The 27,025-nt window shown below is 43.1% G+C and overlaps 1 pseudogene; it reads right to left on the bottom strand.

The window, feature by feature from the left end:
• Positions 1–388: 388 nt before the first annotated feature.
• Positions 389–27,025, bottom strand: part of LOC145802500 (transcription termination factor MTEF1, chloroplastic pseudogene) — a 77,852-nt pseudogene continuing 51,215 nt past the window's right edge.

Below are 27,025 nucleotides of genomic sequence, written 5' to 3'. Positions count from 1 at the left end.
CTCATTTTGATACCAATTTGCTGAAACCATTGGAGCTCCAAAAAGTGACTTTTTCACCAAATTTCAAATTTGATGCAAGGTTTGATGAACCGTTGGAGATGGCCTAAAGATGCTATATTTGACAAAAAATGTACATTTGACCATCAAACACATATAAGTTGTGAACTTTCACTATCGAAGCAAAGAATACATAATATAAGTTGCAACTTGCAAGGAAACTTAGGCCAATTTTGGCATGTCTTGAAAAAGACAAAAGGTCAAAAAGTCACTATCCTATTTAAGTAGTATCATCTTATTTAAGTCACATCACCTCTCTAACACATCACTTCAAAACCAACCCAAACCCAACCCATATTTCATAAAAAGTAAAAAAGTACACTTATTTAGATCATTCCAATGATTGTCTCTCATCAACTAATCGCAATTGCATCTCAATCAACTGCGCATTGAACTCCCCATCACTGACCTTCAACATCTGCGGGAGCGAAAGAGACAACCCATTCTCCACCAAGAGCTGGTGTCGAGGCTATATCTTCCCCTCCAAACTAAACGAAAAATACTACGGAAACCTCTTTAGCTTTGCCAAATCCCCATTAATCTCTTTCAAGAAATACTCCACTTTCGGCCCAAAATTATTGGAAATACTAAACGTCAACAACCCCGGTGACCTAAACACCATCATTAACACCTCCTTATACGAAAAACCCAAATCTTGCAAGTAATTCAGCTGAGGCATAAGCGTGTTTTTGACGCTTGAAACCAACAACAGTGTGGTCTGGCAAGTTAATGCGTGTTTCCCCACAAACCCCAAATTTTCTAGGAAATGTAATGTGGGTCTCAATTGGTGATCTACACTGTAAATTAAGAGTCTGGGGCAGCAAATGATCAATATTTGGATATCGGGGAAAGGGATATTGACGTGGTTCAATAGGAAGTCGAAAACAGGGTAGAGATCGGAGTAGGGATCGCAGGTGAGGAGCTGGGGGTACATGTCGAAGATGCGGCCCAAGGCAGAGCAGTCGATGCCCATGGAGGAGAGGCATTTCTCGACTGATTTGAGGGAGTCGAGTGGGGCTGATCAGAAATTAGGGTTCTTGTGGAGGGCTTTGGAGGGATTGACTTTGAGGGTTTGGAGGTAGATGAGCTTCTCACGGAAGCGGAGGCCAGATTCGGAGGTTGGCTACAGCGGATCGGTGGCGGCGGCGGTGGTAGTGAAGGTGAAGTGGGGAGTGAGTACAGAGGGAGTTTGGAGAGGAGTGAGGCAGTTGAGGAGGGTTTTGGGATGGGGTTTTGGGGAAGGGTTGAGTGAGGGGAGAAGGGCTAGGGTTTGGGTTTGGGTTTGTGTTTGAGGAGGAAGGAGTTGCAGTGGAATTATCATTTCTTGTTCAATTGATTTGAGGCAGAGATAAAACAGAGAATACGGGCATTGCTTCATTCCGTTATCACTTCTCACTTGGCAATATCCAATTGGCTAATTGTTAATAACAATGCACTATGCATGGAATTTGGGTATAAGAACAATTGGTAATATCGTTACGTTTGATTTAGTTTTGAAAACAATTTAAAAAAGGTACTTGATCTATAAATTCAATTATAAATGTTTTTTGTCCAAAGGTTTACGCTTTCAAAAAACATTGTTCATAAGAATAAACTCATGTAAAATGATCAAACTATCTATGTATATATATATACTATAGAGTGAAATCGAATCAAAACTCTCTCTTCTCTCTCTCTTCATTCCAATACCACCGTTCTCTTTCTCTTCTCTTCCCTTCTCTATTTGTCTCTTTCTCTTCCCTACAAACCCACTATCATTCTCTCTCTATCATGGACGCTTTCGCTATCTTTTACACTGCCACTCTCCTCGTCGATGACCTCTATTGGTTCGTCTGCGTCCTTTACCTCTCTCTTCCCACTTTCTCTCTCTTTTGCAACTAAAAACTTAGATCTAAGTTCGCGAATGGTGTCTCAAATCTAAGAAAGATTAACACTTGGCATCTCAGATCCAAGTTCATTTGAGAAGCTATAACCAAGGTTGAAATCACTGATGTTTGAAATCGTCGTCGTGGTGCCGGGTCAAGGTTGGCGGTGAAGTAGTTGTCCAGAATGACAACGATGTTCTGGATTTTCTCTAATACGCCCTTTGTTCCTGAACTCGAAAGGTTTAACCATATGGCTTTAGAGCTCTGTCTCGATCGAGATTTGTTGTTAGGGCTTCACTACTACCAATCTCCATCGAGAACTACCTTGTTTTCTCTAGAGGCGGTGGCAAAGGTCGCAGCGGTATCCCCAACACCCTTCTCCTCGTAGGCTCCGATTTGTCTTGAATCTTTCAGATATATGTTGGAAAGGCTTGATTTGTCACGCCTCGTATTTTATTACTCGGATAACATTACCAATATTCATTAGTTAAATACATTTACAAATGTCAATTCATCCTTTGATGAAAATGATGAATAATTAAATATACATGTTCCCTCTCATGATACAATAATGACATTTTTTACATACAAACAAAAGAAATGCCCTAAGGCTTCTAATAAATAAGAGAGCGTCGTCCATTACAAATCAAAGAGCTCAACTAAAGAAACAATTAAAGGCACTACAACTCATCACCACTTTATAACCATGCCAAGTGTTTGATCCTCAAATCCGAAAACATTCCTTCTACACATGTACAAATAGGGGGTTGTAGACACTCCATTTTTGACCGCCCTCAAGACTTGGACGTCACCGTTTGAACACCCGGTGATCATCCATGTTTGTGTTCGTTTGGAGTTCCCGGAGGTCTCGGCTACGCGCCTTGCCTCAGGATATCCGAACTCGACCGTTTAGTGTCTGGTTTTGCACCAAACACTTGTGTTTTTCCTTGGAGGGGGAAAGAATGCCTTGTGAGGCATCCCCACACCTCACCGGCCATGGCCGTAGGCCACCGGCTGGTGTTTTGTTGCCATCGGCAATGTATATTGCCGGTCGGCATTCTTTGTTGTCGGTCGGCACTCATTTTTGTCAAAACGGCAATTTTGAGCAGCCGACTACTGTTCATCTACTTTATGTAGATATTTTGTGCCAGCTGTGATAGCTGGCACCCACTCTGTTTCCCTCCATACACGTGTATGGAGGGATTTCCCTCTAAGCAAGCTTGTTGAGTAAGCTTTGCAAGAGGGACTTCTATAAGAGGAGGGCTCTCCTCCATGTTCTAGGTTAGCAAGTTTAAAGGAAAAAACCAGAGCTTATACATATAGATACATAATCTCTCTATATTTCCCTCTCTCTCCTCCTTTAGTGTGTGTTTGATAGCCCAAAAGTGCATTTGACCTTACTTTTGCACTAATACACACACCATTACACCTTGCTCCGAGATTGAGAGGCTCTGAGGGTTGATTCTTGAGCTTTTGGACTGATTTTGATCAAAAGAAGAGGGCTGGACCAATTGTTCTTCAAAGGATCTTCAAGGGTAATCACTTTGCTTTAGTTTCCCCAAACTTGCACTAGTCTTTTACCTATCTTGCTTGCTGATTTAAGCTTTGTGCATAACATAAAAAAAGCTTATATTTTCATGCTTAAGAACTTTAATTAAGGGTGTTTTGTGGTTTGAGTTCGAACTCACCCTCTTAGGCCTTATTTGGCCTTTTTGGTGCTTCCTTTGTGAGGCTTTGTTTGCTTGAGTGTCTTGGTCTTCTCACCAATGAAAACCAACAGATTTTCAGTGGTGAGGAAGGTGGTTTGAAGTCTTGTATAGGGGAGGGACACCCCTCTCCCTTCATTGCCTCATTTTCTTGTCTTTTGGCTTAAAGGGGCAACATGCATGCTTGATCGATTTTGGCCCTATTTCAGAGTTTTTTTTGGTGTTTTTAGGTCACATGTCATCTCTGTTTTTGGTCGGATTTGTGCCCTTTTGCATGCTTAACATACTTGCTTTGCATTCCTCTATTTGGCCTAGAAATGCATCTTGTGTTTAGGTCATGATTCTTGCATGTATTAGCTTAATTTCATGAAGATATTAGCATTAATTTACCATGTTTAAGACCTGTTGGCCATCTATTTTAGTCATGCTTGCCATGTTTGGTGTCCTCTCTTTGTGTTTTGGCTTGTAAGCCTTGAGTATGTTGGCCTCTAGCATGCGTAGCTTAGACCATCCTCACGATTTGGCATCATTTAGGATCGTATTTCAGTCCATAAATCATGTTTGTATGCTTGCATATGTGACCTCTTTCATGCTTTGAGGGTGTACCCTTTTATGCCTAGAAATGAGTTTTGGTGCATGCATCTCATTGGAGCCACTTAAGCTGCCATATTAGTGGGTTTTGAAGTCCATTTTTGCATGTTAAAATTCTGTTTTCACTTGTCTAATTCATGCCATGAATGGTCATATTGGTAGAAGTAAAGTGCCCCTTTTTGTGCCTTAGCCTTAGGTCCATTGGCTTGCATGTTGGCATGAGTGTTTGTCCATCATTTTGGGCACTTTTGGCCACTGTTTTGGGGTGGATTGAGGTCTGCCCCTTTATGGTTTAAGTCCACCAATGCATGCTTGTTTCATGTTTGTTGCATGATTGCTTCATTAGGAGTTGTAACATGATGATCCTATTGCTTAAATCGCTCACGTTTACATTGCATTTGCATCTTGCATGCCTAGCATTGCATACTTACCATGGTAGTTGCATGGCATTTGGCATGCCTTGCATCTTAATCTCATGTTGTATCTTTGAGTCATGTTTGCATAACATGCATTGCATTACTTGGTTTGGGGTGTCAAACCAAGTGTGAGGGTTAAGGAGCATTCATACTATAAGTGATGTAATGCGTCTCAACTCTCGGTCACCGGGGCCCTTGACTCGAACATGATAGGGTCTCGGTCCTCATTTGTGTGTTGCATGCATTTTTACATCAAATGGCAAGCTTGATCTCTTAGGCTATCATGCACAATTGATGGCTCGAGGATCGAGGGCCATGCTTCCCTGAGTTCAATGCATGATGGGGAACATGACCATGCTCACATGTGCCTGAAATCCCATGCCATATACAGTCTGTCCTCTGTTGCTGTCAAAATTGTCTTCTGCAGGAAGTTTCTGCCGACCGGTAGAATTCAGTGCCGACCGGTAATGGGTGAATGGCCGATAACTCCATCGGCAGCCGATGGAAATTATATATTGCCGGTGGGCATTTCCTCCAGCCGATGGTATTCTGCAGCATGCAAGGAACCTGTCTCAGAACTTTGGCATTTTTCAGAGAAGCAAAGCAGTGAAAACAGAGGCATCAATGGTATGGTACGGACTTTCCGGGCGAGACGGGTTCGAGCATGCATCATTCGCGCATCCCGAGGCGGGGGGCTGTGGCCACCTTTCTTTTTTTTGCATTCATTTTGTTAGTTAATTAGAAATTCTGTAATAATTAATGTGTTTATTATTCGGACCCTCCGAGCGAGGGCAATTGTGTAATAAGTGTGCGTGAGTGTGTGTATGTCTTCCAACCCCACGTCTTTCTTCCCTTTTATTTACCTGCTTATGATAGTAGACTAGGGCATATTTAAAATTAGCATACCTTATGCTATGTATGCGTGCATTCATGCATCTTGTATTGCATGCATCAGGCTCGGTACATCACGCTAACTGCATTTGTACTTCAATTCCAAATTGAATACGTGCATCAATTGACTGCATTTCACATGCCATGCTTAGGTTAGTCGAGCCTACTCTGATTGCATCCTGTATGTGTTGCATTAGGCAATTTGACATGAACTAGGACCATGCATGCTGGCTAACTAGTTTATTGTTTTGGCACGAAGTACGATGTAAGTATTTATGCTTTAGCATCTCGCATGCGTGTGAATGCTATCATGACAGCATGCTTACCATGTGGCTAGATGTTTATGTGATAAACTGTTTGAATGCCTGTGGGTGAAGGTTGGATTGTCTGAGTTGGAAAAACTCGTTGAAATCCGTATTTTAGCCTACTTGTGAGTAGCAAATTCCAAAGTATTTTTCAAGACAAACGGATATGCAATATTTATTCCCAAATTAGGCAATCTAGTCTATACTTGTGTGCTGTGCGCATAACATAGTAATTCTAGGCTAATAATTGGAATAAGAACACATAACGTTTTCAAAAACAGATATCACGGTTAGTAGAGGCCGGTCTTCAGACCGGGCGAGAGGGGGTGCTCATAGCTGACCTTCCCCGATCGTACCCAAGTTCCCGAGCCGAGGCAACTTTGGCAATGACGGACACGTGGCCTTTGGCACCGAGTCAGGGTTTCCTAAATTCCCCCATAAAAAATATTTAGGTGGCGACTCTGTATCTGGCAAAGCAGTCCATGTTTGGCACTTCTTTTCTAAAAATCTGTTTTCTTAAAACGATTTGCCGGATTTGGACTCTTTGGTTCAGATTAAGAACCGTGACACAAATCGAGTCCGAACTGTAGCGAGGTCCCCCGCGGACGTGTTACAGTTTCTGGCGACTCCGCTGGGGATTTAGAGAACTTGACTCGAACTCATGATATCTGTTTTTGACTACACTTATGTGTTTCTTTGCATTGCATTTGCATTGGTGCGCCTAGGACACCGTGTTTGCCATCTGCCATTCTTGAACGGTTTGCCGGAGGCTTGTCTTGTCAAGGCATGACCATAAGGCTGACCGGTTATGGGCTCTGACAGTATGGGAACACAAACTCCGGTTTTACCGGGGCATCCTTTTCGACCATTCAACCTAGTGCATATCGAAATCCATAGTGACCATTCCGAGCTAGGACAGGTTGCTTACCCGATGTTAGGTTGTTTGAAAAATCGCTGCGTGTGTAGTGAAACCCTAGCTCCTGACAAAATAGGACAGGGAAACCTTACCCCTCCATAGGGGTGTTTTGGCTCTCAATTATCTGTTATGTGTTGTTAGAGTGTGTCTCTACAGGGTGCATGTATCAGTTTGCGAGTTTGGGCATCAGGCCTGCGGGCACCAGTTCAGTGTTTTGAGAATTAGTTATCTGCGGGTATCAGGTTCAATTTTTGGGAACAGTGATTCTGGGGAACAGTGATCAGTATCGAGGAACAGTGTATTCGGCTTACCAACTGTGTATTATGAATACCCAACTGTGCCTTATATGTGTTTATTTTACGCCGTTATGCTGTCCGATTATTTGTTTATTTACTGCTTTATTTATCTTTTTGCTAGGTAGTTTAGCACCATTGCTTCCAACCCAGTAGATATTCCCCAAGCACTCTGGATTAGAGGTCGTCGGCTCCATCGATCTGAGGATCTGATAGACGGACAACCAGTGTACTACTCTCTACCCCCGGTTACTAGACGGAGGACAGCTAGGCAAAGGGCATCAATTCAACAGTCAGTACAGAGGGCTTTATCTACCCCACCTATGTACAGTAGGGATCAGGATTCTGTTTCACCCACGGAGAGGGAACATATACCGATAATTCAGTCAGAACAAAGCAGTATGGCTAGTCTAGGGGAGATGGTGCGCCAACTCCAAGAAAGCATGAAAGTGATGCAATAGGATGCTGTCCGGCAGGCAGAGTTTGCCAAGCAGCAGGCCACGGTTATGAATGAACAGGCTGAGTTAATCGTGAGGTTACAGCAGCAAACCGAAGCATCTGCTTCACAACAAGTTCCTCCCCCACCAAGGGTTCCGATACCCGAAGAAACACCGAATGCCCGGAATGTCCAAGAGGATACCGACCTTCCAACGGGGCCAGCTCCGCCCCCGATTCCGCCACAACTATCCAAGGCACCCACGCCTGTCAATATACCGGATTCTCCTTTTGAGTTCGAAATGGACCCCACAGCCTCAAAATTGGGTAAGTTGGAAAAGATGTTCAAAAGATCCCAGGGAGTCAAGACCATCCCTGACATCGAAGATGGGTATACCGACGCAGCCGTGACGCTGCCTGACAGATTCAAGATGCCGCACATTGATCGATTTGATGGGTCTGGAGACCCCATGGTGCACCTAAGATTGTTTTCAGACATCCTAAGGCCAATGGGCCTCACTAGACTGCAGAAGCTGTCTCTATTTGGCCGAACCCTGTCGGGTGTAGCGGCCATATGGTATGCCAAATGGAAGGATGACGTCAAGAGAAGTTGGGACAAGATGGCTGAGGCCTTCATCTTGCAGTACTCATACAATACACAAATCGAGATTACAACCCGGGATCTCGAGACAACGAGGCAAGAACCCAAAGAGAGCTTCTCAGAATTCGTAACCAGATGGCGGGCTAAGGCTTCGATGATGACCTTAAGGCCCACAGACAAAGACCAGATTCGGATGATTGTGCGCAATCTTCAGCCGAAGTTAATGCAGAAGATGATTGTACTCCCCTTCCCTACCTTCTCTGATCTACATGAAATGGGGGTGCAGATTGAGGATGCCTTAAAGCAAGGATTGATTGATAATAACCGGGAGCAGCCCCGCAGAACTTTCAATCGTAACACTAATGCAGGCCCGAGTGGCGCTACAACTACCAGGACCTCCGAAGTAAGTATGGTCACCACCAACCCTCCCTCAAGAACTAAGACAGCCGCACCATTCTCCGGTGCGTCCGGAAGCAACCCACAAACAGTCAAATACCCACCCAAAAACACCAGAACCTTCGCTCCACTTTATATGCCCCTGTCCAAAGCCTTGGGGGTCTTAATCAGAAAAGGGCATCTGAAGCCCCTAGAGCCGCGGCCCTTACCAGAAAGACTCCCCGCTGCCCACAACCCAGCCAAATATTGTGCATTTCACCAATAGCACGGTCATGACACCGACCTGTGCTTCCGATTGCGTCATGAGATTCAAGATCTCATCGATAACGGGGTGATTTTGCCTCCCGAGAAACCCAACGTTACTACAAACCCTCTCCCCACACATAACCAAACTCCACCACCCAAAAGAGTCAACTTCATCCAAGCTGGGGTCGTGCCTTATGATCCTAGCATCTATATCACCCCTTCCCACCTGCCTACGCTGGAAGTGTTCCTTCCCGATTGCACCGATTTGTGCATAATGGACATCTCCCTAACTCAACCTAAGCCAACGGTGGTGACTATTGAGAACATGAGAGAGAAGACTCCAAAGGAGAAGGGGGTTGTTGAGCCAGAGTCTGCGGAATCTACGAGTGGTGTTGGGAATGCTTATAGTCCGAGTGACTACATTTTGTCAATAGGCCAGGACAGGCCAGATATGGAACTACCAACAGAGTGGGAGCTGTGTGTGATCCAAGGGGACAGTCCGGGACAGGGAACGGATGATGTAACGGCTGTGAAAGAGGACCTTGCCAAGCTCCAGTTTTACAGTAACCAAGATCCAGAGGACTTAGCCGTCAACTGGTTCGATTATGAGGAATCAACAGAGGCTACGAGATGGTTAGACGATCAACCAGATGTGGTGGAGGAGTTTCAGCCACAACAAGGCCCGGCAGGGGCAAGAATATCAGTAACAGCCGGAAGGGTTGGAGAACAGAGTGCATCGCCGGAGAGCACCGGTGTCGAGAATTTTGCTCGGGATTAGAGCATTTCGAGTACGGGGATTATTGAACAGTTAGCTACATTGACACAGTCGGGACAGGAAAGATTCGAAGATTCCGAGAGAATCAGGAAGGCAAAAGCCCATGTGGGGACTGAGATTGCTATAAACACAGAAATGGAAAATGCCGCGAGCATAGTGATAGGAGGTACTGCGAGTATGAGAACAGTCACGCCAGAACCGAATAGGTGCCTGTCGGCTGCAGATGGAATGTGGTGGGAAGACGATGATCTATGTCTTGCCCACACAGACGAAGATTGGGGGAGTAACCAACCAGATGATACCTGGTATATCGGCGAAGTCGATCACATGACTAGGAGTGGACGGTATTTCAAGCCTCCACACCTAGATCAACCAGAGGCGTCTGGAAAAGATAAGGAGGCAGAAAAGCAAAAGGAAAAGCAACTCGAGGATGAGGCCGTATTGAGACAATTGAAGAAGATACAAGCAGACATCTCCATCTGGGGGCTGCTTATGGCTTCTCGAGTACATAGGCAGGCTGTCCTTTCAGCCATGGACAAAGCCAAGCTTTCTATAGACACCACGCCCGAACAGCTAGTGGGCCTAGCCTTTTCGGGAGGAGCTACCCCGATGCTGACCTTTTCTGACAAAGAACTACCACCCGAGGGTGCGAACCATAACAAGCCACTCTACATCTCCGTGAAGTGCAGAGATAAATGGATACCCGTGGTGCTTGTCGACACAGGGTCCGCCATCAACGTCTGTCCGGCAAGGACAACCTACGCAATCGGTTTGAAAATCGCGGATTTTGTGCCAACGGCCCAGGTGATCCGGGTGTATGATAACACGAGCCGGGAAGTAATGGGAATAGTTAAGATTCAAACAAAGGTTGGGCCAGGATAGCATGAGATAGATTTCCATGTCTTGGAGGTTCCTGTAACGTTTAACCTGCTTTTGGGGCGGCCGTGGCTGCATCAGGTAAAGACGGTCTCCTCCACCCTACATCAAATGGTGAAATACCCCTATGGGAAGGGAGTAGCCATTGTTTTTGGAAATTCATCAATTCATCCACCGCTGGAGGTATCTACGTCTGTTCTAGAAATCGAGCACGGTATGGAAGATGTGTTCATATCAGGTTTTACCTTGGCTGAGGCTCGGGTTGTACAGGACATCATGACAGCTAATGAAGGAGTATATGTTAGTGCTCAAGCAGTCTACCTTATGAACAAGCTCCAACACATCCCCGGTATGGGATTGGGGAAGAGCGGCTGGAAGGGCGTCGCAGCATTGGCCGAAGTGCCACACAACCCCCATACCTTTGGATTGGGTTATCTACCCACCAAAGAGGACTGGATAAGGAAAGGAAAGGAAATGGCCGGAAGAGCCAGAGCGAAACAGATAGGGAAGCCCTTTGACTTAATGCACCGGCCCATTCAGGGTACCCTGAACGGACGCTTCGTCCGGGAGGGGGAGGACTTTCCGTTCTGTGGCTTCCCAGAGCCGTGGCTGAACGCGGAGAGGAAGCGCGTACCGGGGTTTGAGATTTTCTTTGACCTGCAGTTACCTGAGAATGACATCGCCGAAGAGCAAGCAGATTTATCGGCTGAGGCTGAACAGAGCAAGGAAGTGCCGTCCGAGGACGCTGAAAACGAAATGGGGGTAGCGCTGGCATGTCTACTTTCAGATCCTCTGATCGAACAGAAGTGCTTGGGGGACAGCTTCCCGGTATGCATGATCGGGGGCCTACCATAAACTATTTTGGATGCATCCATCGCACCCTCTCTCGTCTGGCAATATGAAGAGGGATTTTTATCAAGCAGCACCGGGTCAGGTAGTGAGCCGGAATCTGATTCCACCGAATCTTGTGAGTCGGAATCAGGTTCCAGCTCAACTGAGTCTGAGTCCGGTATTCCTGGGGTGATAACCCGGATGCCACAGTCCTGTCTAGGTTGTCATTTTCTTTCTCTTTTGAGTCTGTTGTAACAGAAGAATTGGACGGCTTGGAAGTATTTAATGAGAATGATGTGGATGTGGTTTCTGAGTATTTTTCTGTGCCTTTGATTTATTGCTTAAATTAGGATTTTCAAAATTTTGATGAAAATGACGAGGAAGAAATTCCTCCGATTTTGCAACGATTAATTGATCAAGAGTAGGAAAGATTTGTTAAACCCTTAATGGATGAAATCACTACTGTGAATGTTGGTACTGAGAAGGACCCGCAGTTGGTCCAGATCGGGTCCACGTTGTCTTCGGAGGAACGCGAGCGCTTAGTCGCTTTATTAAAAGATTTCAAAGACGTTTTCGCGTGGTCCTACGAAGACATGCCTGGAATCGATCCTGAGATTGTACAGCACCGGATCCCTCTCAACCCCAAGGCCCAACCGATCAAACAGAAGCTCAGAAGGATTCGTCCGGACTGGGCCATCAAAATTAAAGAAGAGGTCACCAAGCAAATCGATGCAGGCTTCCTGTTGGTATCCGAATACCCGACTTGGTTGGCTAACATTGTTCCAGTGCCGAAGAAGGATGGCAAGATCCGAGTATGCGTGGATTTCAGGGATTTGAATAGAGCTAGTCCGAAGGACGACTTTCCCTTGCCACATATTGATGAGTTGGTTGATTTCACAGCGGGGCATGCTTTGCTCTCGTTTATCGATGGTTTCTCAGGATACAATCAGATAGTGATGGCACCCGAAGACCGGGAGAAGACTGCTTTCACCACCCCGTGGGGGACATACTGTTACAGAGTGATGCCGTTTGGGTTGAAGAATGCTGGAGCCACATATCAACGGGCTGCGACCACAATATTGCATGATATGATCCACAAAGAGGTTGAGGTGCATGTGGATGACATGATTGTCAAGTCCAAAGAAAGAGAAGGCCACTACACCGCCTTGCGAAAGTTTTTCCAAAGGATTAGAGAATTTCGGTTGCGGCTAAATCCTCAGAAGTGTACGTTCGGTGTTACAGCGGGAAAAATGCTGGGGTTTCTGATTACACAAAGGGGCATCGAAGTCGACCCTTCCAAAATCAAGGCCATCTTGGAAATGCCACCACCAAGGACTGAAAAGGAGGTGCAAGGCTTTCTAGGTAAAGTGCAATTCATAAGACGGTTTATTTCAAAATTAACCTTGACTTGTGAACCACTTTTTGGTCTCCTGAAGAAAGGAAAGAAATTCCAATGGGACGGCCGATGTCAAGCGGCTTTTGAACAGATCAAGGAATATTTATAGAACCCGCCCGTGTTGTCACCACCAGAGCCAGGGAGATCGTTGATATTGTACCTGTCAGTAACTGAGACTACCATGGGCTACATGCTCGCACAAGAGTCAGAGGACAAAGTGGAAAGGGCCATCTACTATCTAAGCAAGAAGATGCTAGATTACGAGACCCGCTGCACACCATTGGAGAAGGCTTGTTTAGCCTTGGTATGGGCTACCAGGAAACTGCGGCACTACCTGTTAGCTCACTCTGTAATGTTGGTTTCACGCTTGGATCCCATCAAATATCTTTTCGAGAAACCGGCACTTACGGGTAGGCTAGCTCGTTGGTTGCTGCTGCTTTCTGAATTTGATCTAAAGTATGTGACACGCAAGTCAGTAAAAGGAAGAGCGATAGTGGAGTTCCTTGCCGACCACCCGGTTGAAGGGGATGAGGCGGTTGAGTACCTGTTCCCAGATGAAGCCATTCTGCACGTCGAAGATGAAACTTGGATGATGTACTTTGACGGAGCGTCAAACCAGTACGGGTATGGGATAGGAGTGTTGCTGATAGCGCCTGACGATTCTCGTATCCCCTTAGCATTCAAGCTCCGGTTCAAAGTCTCGAACAATGAAGCAGAATATGAGGCATGCATTGCCGGCCTAGAAGTAGCCCTAGAACTAGGGGCAAGGTGGTTGGACGTCATTGGGGACTCGAACCTTGTTGTGTCTCAAGCAAAAGGAGACTGGAAAGTCAAATAGGAGAAGATGATAATTTACCACCAGACCTTGGACTTGTTAATTCCTCGGTTTGAGAAGCTAAATTTCACCCACCTAGTGAAGGAGAACAACAGGTTCGTAGATTCACTAGCAACTCTATCTTCCATGATAGACATCCCGTCCGGAGTCCGGATGCGTCCAATCATTATAGACCAGAAGTTTGCACCAGCGTATGAGTCAATTTCCGCCATAGATGAAGTTCAGGACGAAAACCCCTGGTATTACGACATTTGGAACTTCTTGGAGAAGGAAGCATATCCGCCAGGGGTAAATGCCAAGGATAAAAGGGCAATCAGAAGAATGGCCGTTCAGTTCATCATCTGTGGGGGTAAGCTGGATAAGAGAGGCCATCTGGGAATGCACAAGCTATGTGTCGAAGCCGAAGAATCGAACCACCTGATTGAGGCCATCCATGGGGGAGAGTGCGGTGTGCACATGAACGGAGTAATGCTAGCACGGAAAATCCTTAGACAGGGTTACTACTGGTCCACCATGGAGGAGGATTGCATCAGTTTTGTTCGGCGATGCCACAAGTGTCAAATCCATGCGAACCGCATGAACATCCCGCCGTCAAAACTGTATAGCATGACTTCGCCATGGCCATTTTCAGTTTGGGGAATTGATGTGATCGGGGCTGTTACTCCAAAAGGGTCGAATGGGCATGAGTTTATTTTGGTTGTAATAGATTATTTCACAAAGTGGGTCGAGGCCCAATCATATGCCGTGTTGAAGGCGTCGCACGTTGCAAAGTTTATCAGAAACAACATCATCTGTCGCTACGGGGTCCCGAACGAGATTATTTCGGACAATGGTTCCCACTTTAAGAAGGAAGTGATTGACTTGTTGGAGAAATATAACGTGGCTTTTCATAAGTCATCCACATACCGGCCGCAAACCAACGGAGCAGTTGAGGCTGCCAACAAGAACATCAAGCATATACTATGGAAGATGGTGGAAACCTACCGGGATTGGCCAGATAAGCTGCCATTTGCTCTGTGGGGCTACAGGACTTCGATTAGAACTTCTACCGGAGCGACTCCGTATTCATTAGTTTATGGAATGGAGGCCGTTCTACCTATCGAAGTTGAGGTTCCGTCATTACGAGTATTGGCTGAGTGTCAAATAGCCGAAGTAGATTGGCAGCAGAGCAGGTTTGAAGAACTCATGCTCTTTGATGAGAGAAGACTGAAAGCACTGTACCATGTTCAAAGTTATCAGCGCAGAATTGCCCGGGCTTTCAACAAGAAAGTTAAGTCCAGGAATTTAAAGGAAGGAGATTTGGTGCTCAAGGACAATCGAGCTCCCATCCACGACCCAAGGGGCAAGTTCAGACCTAATTGGACTGGTCCCTACATCATCAAAGCTATCTGGTCAGGTGGAGCTGTGATTCTGATGGACCTAGATGGCCTTGAATTTTCCCAACCGATCAACATGGACAAGTTGAAGAAATATTACCCTTGAGAGGCTCGCTAGGCCGAAAACCCAAAAGGGCGACCTAGGCAAAAGTTAGAGCATAAAAAATTGAAAAATATAAAAATTGAGCTCGCAAAGTTGAAAACCCGCAAAGGGCGACCTTGGCAAAAGTTAGAGCGTAAAAGGAGAGTGAAAATACTCGAGTGAACCTAAGCCTGAACTACGTAAGGCTTGATTCCCATCTTTGGGATACGTAGGCAACTTCATCCTGGAGTTCAGCCATAACCCTTTTCCCCGATCAACTTTGTCCATTTGATCATCTCGGTCATCTTTGTCTATTCAGCGTTCAAGGGTTCGGTTATGATCTCCGGTACAGCGCTCTTCAGAATAGGGGCAACTTTCCGTTGCCATGCAGTGTTGCGGTACTCTTCAGACTAGGGGCAACTTTCCAGTTGCAGGGATCCAGGATTGTGCATCTCAGTGACAGATCTCAGGCGTGTCCAGTTCTGATCCACATCGAAAATGATTTTGAGAAGTTTCAATAAAAGCTGACTTTGTTCAAAATAATCTTTTTACAACTTTGACCATTTTTGGACCAAAGCGGAAAATTTTCAGTACCACAACTTTCAATTTCATTGATTTCAAAACAGAGTTCTCCTGCTCTTGCATACAATCGAAGTTGCTTTTTATTACATTCATAAAGAAAACTTGAAAGTACCAATAAAGCAATAAATTCGGGGCATAGTCAAGTCAGGTGCTCCTACGCCCCCTCCCAGAGCTGGTCGAAGCCTCTGATGCCAAGGTGGGCCCGACCTGTGCCTCCTCATTAAGCCAATCCAAGCACTCGTTAGACAAAGTGCAACTGAAAGTAGAAGCGGGGGCCAGGAGTTCTCTCGTCCTCCACGTGGTGGCCTGCCAAGCAAGCTGTGCGCCTCGGGTTGGGAAGGCAGCAGGATACTCTATTTCTTCCGGCGGGCAAATCTGATCACGGCCGAATTGGCGTCGAATCCAAAATGGGAAGTAGAATACACAGTGAGTGAGACCAATTAATTGAATCCCAGTCTGCCGGGGCATATTGTAGCTCATTGCCGGAAGGCTCAGCCAAGGGCACTGCCAAGCGATACGGTCTGCGGACAAGCGACACATCCAAGCGAACCACCATCCCTCATCCAGGGCATTGACTAAACGGTGCCGGAAGAAGTAGCCGCGAGATGAATACGCTGGGCAAGAGTCCACAACCTGCAGTTTGTCCATCAACCATACCTGGGGAGGGATGAAAAATGAGAGAATAAAGAATTGAGAGATGTACGAGGAGAGAAAAGTGAGAATAGGGTTTTGTGAGAAAAGACCGAGCTTGAGGGCCGAGTGATGTGAGCAATGCAAATGAGAGGTTGGGTGGGAAACATTACCTGCAGTAATAGTGGACTCCCTGCTAATCTGGTCGTCTCATGACGATAAAAGGCGTCTAAGCCCATCAACGTCTCAGCCAGAGTCATCGCAATACAGCTCTTGCCTTCCTTCAAGCCTTGGGCAACCTCGGTCAGCCGGACACTAGACCCTCCGGAGCTTGAGACAAATAGAAAATGGGATAGCATACACAAACAGAGGGCGTGTCGCCGGAAGCCTTGCCAGTGATGGTTGTTGCGATCACCAGCACCGGAAAACTGATCGGCCAAACTCGGAATGTCCAACATCCCGTCACAAATCAGAGACCGAGCATCACGCATACTGAGTCCACACATTCGCCCTAAGGATTGGGCATGGCCAAAATTAAGTTGGGGCAGGAGCTCCTCGTCGCGCTCGGACTCCATTAAGGCTCAGAAATCTTCAAAGGTAGGACATATCTCTTGCCCAGCGAAGCTAAAGACATGCGTCACCGGATTCCAAAACCTTGCCACGGCGTGGAGGAACGGGAGGTGCAATGGGGTACGACCCAGAGTGAATAGTGCATTTATGCCAAAACCTCAAAAATTCAACTTTTCCGAGCCATCCAAGCTAGCAACCCAAGCTGTGAGATTTTGAGCAAGAAACTCTTCCATCAGAGCAAATCAGTGTGGAATTGAGAAAAACTACGAAGCTGGGGTCTCTTGTAGGAGATAAGGTTGGGTGGAGGACAGGTGTCAACATTCTGGTGATTCCCTCATTCATAGCCGGCCGACCAAACATTTTGCCGACCGGCCATTACCTTTTGCCGACCGAGCAAATTTTTGGCCGATGGCCATTCCTTGCGGCCGATGGCATCTACCCTTGGCCGATGGGCTTCCTCCTGGTTCCCTGAGCTGTTTATGCTAAGGATTGGGGAGCTCCACCACCTCCGATCTCTCCCTCGGTGATCGATTCTTGCGGAGTCACACCTGTCTGCTTATCAAGCTATTGTACATTTGCTTATCGAGTTGTACTTCACTCTCTTTGAGTTTTTAATTTGTTTATCGAGTTGTACTCACACTTGTTTGGTTATATCATGTCTTTGTTTTTCTTATCGAGTTGTAAGTCGGTTCGCTACCTGATTATTACGATGCAAATATTCAGTGTTCAAAATAGGTTCAATTTCGTTCACATTGTGGTGTGGTACCTTGCGATGCGATGCATAGAAAGTTTACAAATGCAACATCTTTTGAACAAAATGGTTGTTTCATTCTCGTCACGTGTTTTGCAAAATATGTAATTTTGAAAAAAAATAAAAAAATAAAACCTGCCCGAGGCAGTGCAATGTGCTTAAACTACAAGTAAAAAGGAAAGTAAAGCATAGAATGGCAGGGTAGCAAAGTGTCGGAATTGATACCAATAAAACTCCCCTTGCGGTCAACGCACCTTCCGCACCTTTGTTCGGGTTAACTACATGGTTTGGCACCTTCATCACTCGAGACAATGCGGGAAAGCACACTTTTGAAACGTGAACCTTCTAGTTGACTTCAGGCCACAACTTCTGCGAGCAATGCTCGATACGTACGAGGAACGTCCCGTCCCGTATCCTTTTCATGTCTTGTGAATTCCACAAATCGTTTCAATTATGCTGTGTTATAGTACTTTACATTCCAGCATCGCGAATGACATGTTTTTACTTACATGTGTACATTCAACTCTTCTCATACACACTACCTGCGTAGGCCGCATGTTTTGATTGCGTAGACCGCATGTTTGTTCAATTTCATTACTTGCGTAGACCACATGTTTTACCTGCGTAGACCGCATGTTTTCCTTGCGTAGACCGCATGCTTATAATTAATTACGTTACTTGCGTAGACCGCATGTTTGTAATCAATTTCATTACTTGCGTAGACCGCATGTTTTACCTGCGTAGACCGCATGTTTTTCTTGCGTAGACCGCATGTTTTACCTGCGTAGACCGCATGTTTTCTTTGCGTAGACCGCATGCTTATAATTAATTACGTTACTTGCGTAGACCGCATGTTTGTAATCAATTTCATTACTTGCGTAGACCGCATGTTTTACCTACGTAGACCGCATGTTTTCCTTGCGTAGACCGCATGCTTATAATTAATTACGTTACTTGTGTAGACCGCATGTTTATAATCAATTTCATTACTTGCGTAGACCACATGTTTTACCTGCGTAGACCGCATGTTTTCCTTGCGTAGACCGCATGCTTATAATTAATTACGTTACTTGCGTAGACCGCATGTTTGTAATCAATTTCATTACTTGCGTATACTGCATGTTTTACCTGCGTAGACCGCATGTTTTCCTTGCGTAGACCGCATGCTTATAATTAATTACGTTACTTGCGTAGACCGCATGTTTGTAATCAATTTCATTACTTGCGTAGACTGCATGTTTTACCTGCGTAGACCGCATGTTTTGCTTGCGTAGACCGCATGTTTTACCTGCGTAGACAGCATGTTTTCCTTGCGTAGACCGCATGCTTATAATTAATTATGTTACTTGCGTAGACCGCATGTTTGTAATCAATTTCATTACTTGCGTAGACCGCATGTTTTACCTGCGTAGACCGCATGTTTTCCTTGCGTAGACCGCATACTTATAATTAATTACGTTACTTGCGTAGACCGCATGTTTGTAATCAATTTCATTACTTGCGTAGACCGCATGTTTTACCTGCGTAGACCGCATGTTTTCCTTGCGTAGACCGCATGCTTATAATTAATTACATTACTTGCGTAGACCGCATGTTTGTAATCAATTTCATTACTTGCATAGACTGCATGTTTTACTTGCGTAGACCGCATGTTTTCCTTGCGTAGACCGCAGGCTTATAATTAATTACGTTACTTGCGTAGACCGCATGTTTGTAATCAATTTCATTACTTGCGTAGACCGCATGTTTTACCTGCGTAGCCCGCATGTTTTATTTGCGTAGACCGCATGTTTTCCCTGCGTAGACCGCATGTTTTCCCTGCGTAGACCGCAATGCTTTTCTTGCGTAGACCGCACGTTTTGCCTGCGTGGACCGCATGTTCGTAATCAACTTCATTACTTGCGTAGGCCGCATGTTTTGCTTGCGTAGACCGCATGTTTGCATTCAATTTCATTACTTGCGTAGACCGCATGTTTATGATCAATTTCGTTGCCTGCGTAGACCGCGCGCTCCACTTACATGTCTGTACCTTCGCAGCATTGTTATGCTTCTCACTTGCTTTGCGTTGTCACGCATTTCAAGTACACTATTATGCATGTTGCTAACAATATTGTACCTGTTAAGTTTGTTTTCTTTGCAGGCATGATATTGTATGTACGGTTCATTTGAGGTTGGTGCAACCAGACAAGCCGCACAGGTATTGTATCCTCCGAGTGAAACGTATTGAGAATTGCATAATTCTCTTACACCCTCTCTGCATTGTAGTGTAGTTTGGCCTATGCTAGCTTAAAACTGTTGCATGTGTGCTCCGTTACAGCTTTCTTTGCATGATCATAAGTTATGTTTGGCTCTGTGCATTGTCGTGCATTTTGCCCCTGCCTTCGGGCGCATACCTTGTTTGTCTTGCATGTTTGTCTGAGTCTTTGGCCTTGTCAAAAATGGGTCGTCTCTGGGCTTTGACATTCACTCCCGTCATTGTTATGACTTTCGAGTTCTGTCAAAGAGGGGCAACTGTAGACACCCCATTTTTGACCGCCCTCAAGACTTGGACGTCACCGTTTGAACACCCGGTGATCATCCATGTTTGTGTTCGTTTGGAGTTCCCGGAGGTCTCAGCTACGCGCCTTGCCTCAGGATCTCCGAACTCGACTGTTTAGTGTCTGGTTTTGCACCAAACACTTGTGTTTTTCCTTGGAGGGGGAAAGAATGCCTTGCGAGGCATCCCCACACCTCACCGGCCATGGCCGTAGGCCACCGGCTGGTGTTTTGTTGCCATCGGCAATGCATATTGCCGGTCGGCATTCTTTGTTGTCGGTCGGCACTCATTTTTGTCAAAACGGCAATTTTGAGCAGCCGACTACTGTTCATCTACTTTATATAGATATTTTGTGCCAGCTGTGATAGCTGGCACCCACTCTGTTTCCCTCCATACACGTGTATGGAGGGATTTCCCTCTAAGCAAGCTTGTTGAGTAAGCTTTGCAAGAGGGACTTCTATAAGAGGAGGGCTCTCCTCCTTGTTCTAGGTTAGCAAGTTTAAAGGAAAAAACCAGAGCTTATACATATAGATACATAATCTCTTTATATTTCCCTCTCTCTCCTCCTTTAGTGTGTGTTTGATAGCCCAAAAGTGCATTTGACCTTACTTTTGCACTAATACACACACCATTACACCTTGCTCTGAGATTGAGAGGCTTTGAGGGTTGATTCTTGAGCTTTTGGACTGATTTTGATCAAAAGAAGAGGGCTAGACCAATTGTTCTTCAAAGGATCTTCAAGGGTAATCACTTTGCTTTAGTTTCCCCAAACTTGCACTAGTCTTTTACCTACCTTGCTTGCTGATTTAAGCTTTGTGCATAACATAAAAAAAGCTTATATTTTCATGCTTAAGAACTTTCATTAAGGGTGTTTTGTGGTTTGAGTTCGAACTCACCCTCTTAGGCCTTATTTGGCCTTTTTGGTGCTTCCTTTGTGAGGCTTTGTTTGCTTGAGTGTCTTGGTCTTCTCACCATTGAAAACCAGTGGATTTTTAGTGGTGAGGAAGGTGGTTTGAAGTCTTGTATAGGGGAGGGACACCCCTCTCCCTTCATTGCCTCATTTCCGTGTCTTTTGGCTTAAAGGGGCAACATGCATGCTTGATTGATTTTGGCCCTATTTCAGAGTTTTTTTGGTGTTTTTAGGTCACATGTCATCTCTGTTTTTGGTCGGATTTGTACCCTTTTGCATGCTTAACATACTTGCTTTGCATTCCTCTATTTGGCCTAGAAATGCATCTTGTGTTTAGGTCATGATTCTTGCATGTATTAGCTTAATTTCATGAAGATATTGGCATTAATTTACCATGTTTAAGACCTGTTGGCCATCTGTTTTAGTCATGCTTGCCATGTTTGGTGTCCTCTCTTTGTGTTTTGGCTTGTAAGCCTTGAGTATGTTGGCCTCTAGCATGCGTAGCTTAGACCATCCTCACGATTTGGCATCATTTAGGATCGTATTTCAGTCCATAAATCATGTTTGTATGCTTGCATATGTGACCTCTTTCATGCTTTGAGGGTGTACCTTTTTATGCCTAGAAATGAGTTTTGGTGCATGCATCTCATTGGAGCCACTTAAGCTGCCATATTAGTGGGTTTTGAAGTCCATTTTTGCGTGTTAAAATTCTGTTTTCACTTGTCTAATTCATGCCATGAATGGTCATATTGGTAGAAGTAAAGTGCCCCTTTTTGTGCCTTAGCCTTAGGTCCATTGGCTTGCATGTTGGCATGAGTGTTTGTCCATCATTTTGGGCACTTTTGGCCACTGTTTTGGGGTGGATTGAGGTCTGCCCCTTTATGGTTTAAGTCCACCATTGCATGCTTGTTTCATGTTTGTTGCATGATTGCTTCATTAGGAGTTGTAACATGATGATCCTATTGCTTAAATCGCCCATGTTTACATTGCATTTGCATCTTGCATGCCTAGCATTGCATACTTACCATGGTAGTTGCATGGCATTTGGCATGCCTTGCATCTTAATCTCATGTTGTATCTTTGAGTCATGTTTGCATAACATGCATTGCATTACTTGGTTTGGGGTGTCAAACCAAGTATGAGGGTTAAGGAGCATTCATACTATAAGTGATGTAATGCGTCTCAACTCTCGGTCACCGGGCCCCTTGACTCCAACATGATAGGGTCTCGGTCCTCATTTGTGTGTTGCATGCATTTTTACATCAAATGGCAAGCTTGATCTCTTAGGCTATCATGTACAATTGATGGCTCCAGGATCGAGGGCCATGCTTCCCTGAGTTCAATAGATGATGGGGAACATGACCATGCTCACATGTGCCTGAAATCCCATGCCATATACTGTCTGTCCTCTGTTGTTGTCAAAACTGTCTTCTGCAGGAAGTTTCTGCCGACCGGCAGAATTCAGTGCCGGCCGGTAATGGGTGACTGGCCGATAACTCCATCGGCAGCCTATGGAAATTATATATTGTCAGTGGGCATTTCCTCCAGCCGATGGTATTCTGCAGCATGCAAGGAACCTGTCTCAGAACTTTGGCATTTTTCAGAGAAGCAAGGCAGTGAAAACAGAGGCAGCAATGGTATGGTACGGACTTTCCGGGCGAGACGGGTTCGAGCATGCATCATTCGTGCATCCCGAGGCGGGGGGCTGTGGCCACCTTTCTTTTTTTTGCATTCGTTCTGTTAGTTAATTAGAAATTCTGTAATAATTAATGTGTTTATTATTCGGACTGTAATATTTATTCGGACCCTCCGAGTGAGGGCAATTGTGTAATAAGTGTGCGTGAGTGTGTGTGTATGTCTTCCAACCCCACGTCTTTCTTCCCTTTTATTTACCTGCTTATGATAGTAGACTAGGGCATATTTAAAATTAGCATACCTTATGCTATGCAAGCGTGCATTCATGTATCTTGTATTGCATGCATCAGGCTCGGTACATCACGCTAACTGCATTTGTACTTCAATTCCAAATTGAATACATGCATCAATTGACTACATTTCACATGCCATGCTTAGGTTAACCGAGCCTACTCTGATTGTATCCTGTATCTGTTGCATTAGGCAATTTGACATGAACTAGGACCATGCATGTTGGCTAACTAGTTCATTGTTTTGGCACGGAGTACGATGTAAGTATTTATGCTTTAGCATCTCGCATGCGTGTGAATGCTATCATGACAGCATGCCCATGTGGCTAGATGTTTATGTGATAAACTGTTTGAATGCCTGTGGGTGAAGGTTGGATTTTCTGAGTTGGAAAAACTCGTTGAAATCTGTATTTTAGCCTACTTGCGAGTAGCAAATTCCAAAGTGTTTTTCAAGACAAACGGATATGCAATGTTTATTCCCAAATTAGAAAATCTAGTCTATACTTGTGTGCTGTGCGCATAACATAGTAATTCTAGGCTAATAATTGGAATAAGAACAAATAACGTTTTCAAAAACAGATATCACGGTTAGTAGAGGCCGGTCTTCAGACCGGGCGAGAGGGGTGCTCATAGCTGACCTTCCCCGATCGGACCCAAGTTCCCGAGCGGAGGCAACTTTGGCAATGACGGACACGTGGCCTTTGGCACCGAGTCAGGGTTTCCTAAATTCCCCCATAAAAAATATTTATGTGGCGACTCTGTATCTGGCAAAGTAGTCCATGTTTGGCACTTCTTTTCTAAAAATCTGTTTTCTCAAAACGATTTGCCGGATTTGGACTATTTGGCTCAGATTAAGAACCGTGACACAAATTGAGTCCGAACTGTAGCGAGGTCCCCCGCGGACGTGTTACAGGGGTGAGCAACCACTAGCTCACCAAACAATCTCATATTATAACGTTAGAAGATATGAAGGTACCAAAATATTCGTACATATACGTGAAATCATATCATGTCAAAACCATATGATTTTATTACATAACTTCTTAAATCTAATTTATTTTAATTAACCACAACTAGTTAACTTAAATAAATAAACATGCTTCAATAGCATCATGACATCCTTTTCAATTCATTCAATTACCCATTTGTCAATTCAATCAAATAGTTAAACAATTCATAATGACATTTAACAAAGCATTAAATACATTTTATATAGTTTTATGAGATAAATGCATATGCCATGTCATGCTCAAAATATTTTTCTCATCTTTTGAAAATCTTATCCTCAATGCCAATTTGAAAACACATTAATCCAACAATTTCAATAAAATTTCAAGGTGGAAAATACGACTCAGGTAATCCCTAAGTTGGTGTTTGCAAGTAGGCAGATCGAGCACTACCAAATCCCTACTTTACTATCTCTCACCGGAAGGCACATGGTACCTCCTCTGTGCGTGTTTTCGATCTTTCACCATGGACACTCAGGTCAACTTAAACCAATATCAAACTATACCCCCTATTCGGACTTACCAACGTATTTATCCAAAACAAATCCAAATGATCTTGTTTCACAAAAACAATTCAATTCTCAAAACAATAGTTTTCAATTGCAATTCAAAATCCGTAATAATAATGAAATAGAATGGCAATGCAATATGTAACAATGCATTAGAAGATTTTCAATTTCAATTCCACCATACAATGCTCCATTGTGATCAATTTCCATATCTCTATCAATGTAATACCATGATACAATCCCAAGAGATAATATAATAATGTCAATGTTCATATATTTACCACATATAAATCAACAATTTCCAACTTAGTCTTTTCAAGACAATTCAACAATATTCTTTATGTAAAACAAACTTCCAAAATCAAACATTTTCTTATCTTTTCAAGAATCTTCTCATTTAAATACCAACATGGAAATCCTCTACCGATTACCAAAATCAAAACTTTTAAACAATAGGTTTATCAATAGCAATAACATATAACACCAAGGCGGTTTCAAGGTTTCATCAATTTTTAACTCACATACTTTATCAATGAAAGGTAATTACAATCTTTCCAAAACTCATCCCCATCCCAAACATTAAATAGAATCAAATTTCCATTTTCTCATGCAAGTGAAATCTCAGGATCTTCAAGTTCAATCATAATTCTCAATAAATATAAGTGAATATTCCAACACTTAATCAATTATATCAAAATTTTCTCTTGACTATAATTATAAAATATAACACGAGTGTTCACTTTCCAATTATCAACATCAACCCCATCGATTTAAACCAAGGAAAATAAATAAATAATTAAAAGTTTTGATGACTCATTCTTATTTTAACCAATTCATCCCTTTGCTCCAAACGAGCTAAAATCACATTATTTTCTTTTTTTGTCAAAGACCACCAAAACCATTCAAATATCTCATAAAAATTTTGAAGTACGAAATTATTATGATAACATTACTCAACTAGTAAAACTAGGAGGCCAATACTATCACCTCAACTTAACTAATAATCTTAGTTCAACTTTGTTTCACACCCAAACAACTTCATCTCACTTATTTTCTCCAAAATCTCATACTTATGAAATATTAACATTTCCATCCTACTATATTAAAAGTTATGGTATAATCTCAATGACACACTTTTAACCAAACTAATTTAATCCACTAAATTATTAATTTTATTATCTTCACATTTTCCAAAAGAAATAATACCAAACATAACTTAACCCAACTCATCTTTCAAACATAATCACATTTCATGCCAAGCTACTCAAATAGCCAATCTTTCCCAAATTCTCTTCAAATAACAATTTTCACAACCTTTCTAAAGTTAACTAATTAATATGATATTTACATCAAAAATTATGAAAAATGCCCAAGAGTAACATTTTTAAGGTTATGAGTTTGAAAGTTTACATTTCACATTTTTATTTTCACAAAAATGAACACAACTAAATCATCAACATATCATCTTTAATAAAATATCATGAATATAACACTTTTAGAGTTTTTAATCCCAAAATAACTCTATAATTCCAACTTAAGCATTTACTAAATATTCATCAACATTAATTTATTTTTCTCAAAAATAAAATCCAAATCAAAGATAAAAAAAAAAAAAAATTTCGACTTTATGTTTCTCAAAATAAATTTTCTAATCAAAATATGATGTACACACAATCCATACTTATTTTCAGATTTTTTTTAAAAACAAAATTACCAACACAAGATGATTTTCCCAAATCAAGTTCAAGATATTAACATTCTTAATATTTCAACATAATTTTCTTCCAAAAATTAACCCAAAAAAAATCTAAGAAACATATATATGTAATACCTCCTATAATGATATATTTTCTCAAAATAACCCTAACATACCTTTAATGTAATAATATGAAGAAAGTCCCTACCTCAAATATGAAGAAAAGAAAATCCGAAAATGCAAACATCGCCTGATCATGGATCCAAGCCACCATTGCGAAGATCACGACGAGCTCTCCAACTTCCATTTACAACACTTTTGCAAAATCTCACTTTAAAGACTCCCATTTCAAGCTCAAAGATTGAGCATCAATAAAGAACAGGGAGAGAGAGTGCTGAGCTCTCTGCCAAACCAGCCCAAGAAAAGAAAAGAAAAAGAAAGGAAAAGAAAGAAGGAAGCAGGAAGAAGGCATGGGGAATAACCCCACGTGGGTTCACTTCTTCAAAATGGGTTTTTCAAAAAAATACAATATAATTTTGTAATAATACCTCAAAATTTTATAATATAAATTATAAAATGATATAATTTTTTTCACCACAAAATATAACATTTTTTGTACACCACAAAATATAATATTTTGCTCACTACGAAATATACACCCATTTTATTTACTATAAAAATATATAATTTTTCACCATATAGTACACACTATAAAATCAACTATCAAATATTTATTATAATCCTATATAATAAATGATAACAACTTCCAAGGTGGTTATTAAACAAACTCAATTTAAATTAAATCAAAGTCATAGGTCCCACCCATAAGCCAAACATGGTCCAATTATATACCAAAATAGATCCAATAATTTATCTCAAATCATGGTCCAAGCACCCAAAACTCAAATTTCAAATTCTGTTATAAATTAAACTGAACACCAATCAGTCTGTAAATTCTCATAAAATAAATACTCATTATTAAATTTTAAAATTTTTATCCAACATGCTAGACTCTTATAA

This window comes from Camellia sinensis, chromosome 11 (genome assembly GCF_055761805.1).
Source record: "Camellia sinensis isolate YWXY chromosome 11, ASM5576180v1, whole genome shotgun sequence".
Taxonomy (NCBI): Eukaryota; Viridiplantae; Streptophyta; class Magnoliopsida; order Ericales; family Theaceae; genus Camellia; species Camellia sinensis.
The sequence above is the reverse complement of the archived record's forward strand: the minus strand, read 5'-3'. Positions and strand labels throughout refer to the sequence as shown.